The sequence below is a fragment of the Sciurus carolinensis genome, chromosome 5 (assembly GCF_902686445.1).
Source record: "Sciurus carolinensis chromosome 5, mSciCar1.2, whole genome shotgun sequence".
NCBI classification, from domain to species: Eukaryota; Metazoa; Chordata; class Mammalia; order Rodentia; family Sciuridae; genus Sciurus; species Sciurus carolinensis.
In genome coordinates, this window is record NC_062217.1 from 27,108,349 (window position 1) to 27,114,980 (window position 6,632).

The 6,632-nt window shown below is 48.3% G+C and overlaps 1 non-coding gene across 1 annotated transcript; it reads right to left on the reverse strand.

Annotated features, from left to right (window-relative positions):
- Positions 1–4,875: 4,875 nt before the first annotated feature.
- Positions 4,876–4,949, reverse strand: Trnan-guu (transfer RNA asparagine (anticodon GUU)). Its single transcript has one exon. It is a non-coding gene; the product is annotated as a tRNA-Asn (tRNA).
- Positions 4,950–6,632: the final 1,683 nt, after the last annotated feature.

Consider the following 6,632-nt stretch of genomic DNA (forward strand, 5'->3'; position numbering starts at 1 on the left):
GATGCTCTATCACTGGCTCTCTTAACTTTTAAAATAAATTTATGGTGGACCACTGTTTTGGACCGAGTCCCTGTGCTAGGCTTAATATACCAGACCAAACCAGAATGGAGTCACTTGTACTAGCTGCTACATAATCAAACAACTTTAAAACTTTGGGCCAGTCTTCCAAAAGATCAGGAGATCACTGCAACCAAGCAGGAGGGGGTCGGGTCTATTTAGCTCCATGCTAAGACAGCCCCTCTGCTTTGATCCTATGAGAAAAGTAACTGAAACACTTTTGTTCTTGTTTCTGCTTGCTTTGTCTTTTTTCTACCTATAATGCCCATCTCTACTTAGTTCATTTGAGCACACTTCTATTTTATCAGTGGGATGCTGCTCTATTCATGAATCACTAAAAAGTACATCACTAAATTCAATTAGTTGACATTTTGTTTTTTGATAGCTTTTCACCACCAAGAAGCCCATACTCCTAAATCCTACTAGTGTTCCTTCCAGTGGGACTGGAAGGCACATCAAGTTGCTTCTAAATACAGCACATCCATGAAAAGGCACTTATTAGCATCTACAAAATAGCAAAAGCACTAAAGTGACCATAAATCTGGTATTGGTGATATTTAAAATAATCAGTAGATTAAAGAGAATTACAGAAGAAGAAGAAAGAGGTTGTAAGGAAAAAGGGAACCCAGTGAAATACTTCAGATCTCAAAATGAAAATACATTTTTCTTTCCAGTTATTGCAGGTACTTTGTAGCTTTTTTTTGCCAGCTTTTCCACTAGGCTGGGAGGCAGGACGTTCCAGTGATTCTACAACTCACCTGATAATTAAAGCCCACCCCCCCCCCCCCCGCAACCCCCAGGGCAGTGTAAACCAGGTCTATTCAGGAGGATGGCAAAAGGTTTACAGTTGTTAACTGATGTCCTACTGACTATGGAACTTGTGGTGGAAAGAATCCCTGTGCTTAGTAATTAATAGAGAAATCCTACATTTAAAATTTCTACACTGGGTCTTAACCGATGCATCTTTTACCTGATAACATAACAGTGAGTTCTAATCATCAGATGTATACTCAAGCATAAGTGAACACGTTGGTCAGTGAAGTATAAAGAAGGCTTCTCTATGCTCACACACAAGACAATTACTCAGTTTTTTACAAAGACAGTTGATCTCCTTTTTTTTGAAGTGTGTATTTGATTCACTTTTTTGGGAATAACCAGTTTGAGTCATCTTTGACAGACGATTTTGGCTGTTTTGTTTTCACTAAAAAACAGTGGGACAGTGGCTTCATTCTAGGAGGGGGAGCAAATATAGGGCAATTTTCTGGGTGTCATTTAAGTAACTCATAAGGAAAAAAAATGCAAATTGGTATCTGCTAATGGTGTAACTCCCCACTGAAGTTGTACTGAAAGGGTCACTTTATGAATGCCCTTCACATCCACTCATCCCAGTTTATAACAATGAAACACTGTGTTAAAACCTCAAGGCAGCTGTTTTTGTCTCAAGTCCTTTGTAACTGATTTTACATACCTACTTAATTACTAAAAAAAAAAATAACCCCAAAGATGATTTCTTTTTGTACTTAACTATTCTGATTCTTTGTGCTACCTCAAAATCTTTAGATCAGTCATTTTTCTATATGTAAACACATTGGATTTGACATAGCTTATGACCTTTATCAGTAATTAGAATTCAAATTCAGTACATAAAATAAAAGCCAGGGATTCAAAATTGGGGGGCCAAGAACTCTTCTTCATAGGGTTTGTGATACCCTTGGACATTAACAAAATTTTATTTCTGAATATATGTGTTTGGGGGAAGAGGGTCCTTACCTTTCCTTTGGATTTTCACAGGGCTCCATGAATCCCTATGGTAGTCTCTTGGGAAGTTTGCCTGAAATAGTTTAAGGTTAGGTAGGATGAAGTTTAAAGCTGGGCATGGTAATGCATGCCTGTAATCCCAGCTAATCAGTAGGCTAAGGCATGAGGATCACAAGTTCAAGGTCAGCCTGGGCAACACAGCAAGATCCTTTCTCAAGGGAGAAGAAGAAGGAAAAAAAAAAATGAATTTCAACTTAAAAAAAATGAAGTCTGTTTCTAGAATTAAGTTCTAGTTTCCCGTAGAACTCATTGATTGGAAATCAGATAAGCTAAGGGTGATCGACAATTTATACTTTTTCTTATTTCTAGGTTTCCTTTAAGACCCCTCCACTCAACTACTCCAGAGGCTGAAAAGGGAGGATTGCTTGAACCCAGGAGTTCAAAATCAACCCAGGCAACACAGCGAGACCCTATTTCAAAAAACAAACAAAGCCATAGGGACTGGGGAAATAGCTCAGTTGGTAGAGTGCTTGCATTGTAAGCATAAGGCCCTGAGTTTGATCCCCAGCACCCCCCCCCAAAAAAAAAAACAATTCCAGGTTTTGAATATCTATTAATAGGGCCATGTAGGCACTACCCTGGACCCTTCACTCCTGTTTAGTGACTCCTCTTAGTCTTACCCAGTAATTTTTTTTTTTTTTTTTTTTTTTTTTTGCCAGTACTTGGGATTGAACCCAGGGGCACCGTACCACTGAGCTACATCCCCAGCCCAATTTTAATTCTTGAGACAGGGTCTTGCTGAATTGCAGAGGCTGTCCTCACCATCGTCCTGCCTCAGCTTCCTGCATCACTGTGATTACAAGCTGTATCCCCACGGCCCATCCCCAGTCTTCCTTTGAATTGCACCCATACCGTGCCCATTCTCCACCCACATGAGCACCAAATCTCTTTCCTTCTTTCTTGAAATAGAACAGACTCTTAATTGTTCTCTGATCTCTTATTTCCTCTGAACTCTTGCCAGATTAACCATCCAAAGTCTATTTCATTCTGTCCTGAAGCAGAACTTTCATTAGTTACTCCCTTACTTTGCAGGGTGAGGTCTATCCTCATCCCCAGCTCTCCAGCTGAGAAACCACCACTGCGCCCTCCTAGGGTACACTTGCTCTATATACCCATTATGCTCATTTCCCACCACCTGCCCACTACCATCTGGTACTGACTTTTCTGGACCCTCTGGACTTATATGACCCTCCCCTACTTCTGGCCTATCCAGATCTCACAGGGTTTTCAAATCCTCTGGAAAGACACAGCTCCACCACTATGTTGACCACCTCCTTAACTGCCTGGCAACGTTTTTCTGTGGGTCTGGGGCTAATGTTCCACCATATGCATTTTTACCTGATGATCCACCTCTGTGAATCCTGAGAAGGCAAGGACTGCTTCTGTTCTGAGAAGGTGGTATGAGACAGGCCCGTGCTAGATGGGCAAGCTGGGAAGGAAGCACTGGTGTGTGCTCTCAATGAATTCGATTCCAGTGTCAGCGACAAGCAGGCCACTGTTTTCAGGGTGGTATGGTGGTATGCATGAGGGCTGGTTTCCTGAGAAGGTGGCTCCAGCTGATGATATGTGGGTTGGATGCGGGAAGGGCATGTTGGGGCTGTCAGGCAACAGGACCATTCAAGGAACCCTGGATAAGTGATACAACCATGGCAAGTTTTCACAGAGCAATGTGGTACAAGACAAGGCTGTGGATCCTGCAAGTCCTTCGTGGGTTAAGCTCAACAACTTGAACTGTATCCTGAAGGAAGCACCTTGGAGCCTAAAATAATCATTAATAACAAGATGGTCTCTGCCCTAAGGACCTTGTAACCTCCAATAACTATATTCAGTTAAGTGGAAGGCATGCTTTCTAAGTCCACATCATTGTAGTGGTAGCAAATAATATACCCTTCTTAGTGAAATCAGATAAGATTTGAACAGTGTATACATGATTTTATGACCTAATTTAGTTTCATTTTGTTATTTCCACTGAAAAAAATACCCTTAAATGTAGGTGGGAAGCAAGGAATTTTGATAGACTTTAAGAAGGCCTTAACCTAAAAAGTACATGGGGGGACTACCTGTTATTAGGCCTGGAATTTCACCACAAGCAACACTGTGTCTCCTCCTTTAGGGGTCCTAACTATGCAACGGAGGATATTTTATTGTCAACAGTTATTTGATAAAAACTGATGTTAGCATTTGCCTAGGCATTCTTTAAGAGATATTTTAGTGACTCAGTTCCTTCTAGGTCTCCAGAGATAAGGCACCTGCCACATGACCTCAAGCCTACCAGAAAATTGTTATTATAATAATAAAAAAAAATCCCACGGGATTCTGTAACTTCATAGAAAGTTTTAAGTAACTCAATTACTTGAAAAATATGTGTGTCCTCCATAAGACTAGAGTTGAAAAAAAATGTCCTTTGAAACTATTCTAATAGGAACCCATTCAATTTCTTCTGGAGGTAAACTTCAGGTGCAATTCCATCAATCTAAGGTAAATGTTCTAATGTCTTTCCTAGATTCAGGTCCACCGTGCAAAAGCTGTGCCGGAGCTTCACCGAATAGTTTCTGAAGATGGTATGCTTCCACCCTCTTCTGATGACTCCCTTCACAGTTTCACCTTAGGCCTGCTCATTCTTTTGGGAGTAGCTATGACAATATTGAATAGCTGCTATTTGGTGGTGTCAGTTTCCTGGGAAACTCATGGCATTTACTCCTTCACCTGCCCTTGGGCAACTGGGTCGCTGTCTGGGAGCACCGTGGAGCAGGCCTCCAGAAGCCCACGTGCACGCCCCCGGAGTCAGGGTGGGGATTCCACTGCCAGATCACAGGTTCCCAGTCCAGATGCAGCACCGCATTTGTTAGGCCCAGCCGCTTCAGTCACCAAACAGCAGGGGAACACTGTCTTCTGTCGTAGAAACGTGGCTGCCTTGGTCCTCTTCCTCGGTTAAAAACCTCAGAGTTGCATTTTTAAAATGAACCCACGTGCAGATTGAGTCGGGAAAAGAAGCGCTGCCGTCCCTGGGTGGGCTCGAACCACCAACCTTTCGGTTAACAGCCGAACGCGCTAACCGATTGCGCCACAGAGACCCAGCTACCCGGGCCGCGGCGCGCTGGGTACACATTTCCGCGGCGGCGGCGGCGGCCCTCGCCACCCCGGGCGTCGCCGCGCTGAGTGCGGGCGGAGGACCGCTGTGGGCCCAGGCGGCAGCCGAGCTGCGTACCCGAGCGGCACGGAGGGCGAGGCGGAGCCGCGGGGGCGCGGGAGGCTGGGCGGGGCCTCGGGGCTCCTATGGGGACAAAGCCCTGCCCGCGGCGGCGCGGCGGCGGCCCTGACGCGAGCTGGAGCGCGGGCGCCGCTCTGCCAGCCCGGCTGCGCGCGGTGCGTACGCTCCCGGGGGCGTGACCCGCCGTCCGCAGCCGGGCGCCCCCAGGGGAGCCGGCGACGAGTACGAGGTCGCGCCGACAAGCCCGGCGCGTCTCTGGAGCGAGGAGCGCAGTGCCGGGGCGGCGTACGGGACAGAGCCCGTCCGTCCCGGTGCCGCTCCGCTTCTGGGTGTCACGCCCCTTCCCCTTGGCTTTGCCCCTCGCCGCCTCCATGGAAGCTCACGGCACAGACGCACCGAGTACCGGTGTGTGGGCCGTACGCCGTCCTGTGCCCCGTGCGTGGAAGAGAAGTGAGCTTTTGTCACCTCCTAAGAATCAGTGTGCACCCGTTCGGATGGACAGGGCCTCCTCGAGAATGCACGGCCGAGGGGACCCCAGAAAGGGCGCCTCAAAGGCCGTCGCGTTTAAACACCTCTGAGGACTTGCACTTCCCGGCTGGGAATGTGACCCTCTGCCGTCGGGCTGCCGGGGTGCCTGGAGGAGGGAGCGGGCGGCCTTGGCCTGGGCCCTAGGAAGGGCCCCGAAGGCGCGTCCAGGCGTTTCCTCCGGACAGCACCATCATGAGGACTCCTCTGGGACCTGCGCCCGGGGAGAGGGACGCCCCCCAGTCAGCCCGGGCGTGTGTCCCGGTTACCATTCTATCTCCGGTCGTTCTGCTGCCCTCCCACCCGCTCCCTCCCCTCCCCTCCCCTCCCCTCCCCTCCCCTCACTACCCCTCCCTCCCCTCCTCTCACTAACCCTCCCCTCCCCTCCCCTCCCCTCAACCCCCCTCCCCTCCCCTCACTACCCCACTCCCCTACTCCCCTACTTCCCTTCCCCTCTCGCCCTCTCCCCTCCCCTCCCCCTCCTCTTCCCCCTCCCCTCCCCCTCCTCTTCCCCCTCCCCTCCCCCTCCTCTTCCCCCTCCCCCTCCTCTTCCCCCTCCCCCCTTCCTCCTCTTCCCCTACCCCCTTCCTCCTCCATCCCTTCTTTTCTCATCATTTTAGCCACACACCCCCGCCCCACCCGCCTAGGTACTCGGCATTGAACTCGGAGCCGCTTTACTTCTACGCCCCATTTTTTGAGATAGGGTCTTGCTAAATTGCAGAGACTGTCCTTAAACTTGGAATCCTTCTGCCTTAGCCTCCTGAGTAGCCGAGATTACTGGTGGGCACCATCACTCTTTTTTTTTTTGTACTGGGGATTGAACCCACGGCACTTTACCACTGATCTACATCCCCAGCCCTTTTTGTTTTTATTTCATTTTATTTTGAGACAAGGTCTCGCTGAATTGCTTAGGGCCTCGCCAAATTGCTGAGAGGCTTGCCGAGAACTTGAGAATCCTCCTGCCTCAACCTCCGGAGTCGCTGGGATTGCTGACTGAGTGACTGCGGCGAAATAATTTTAA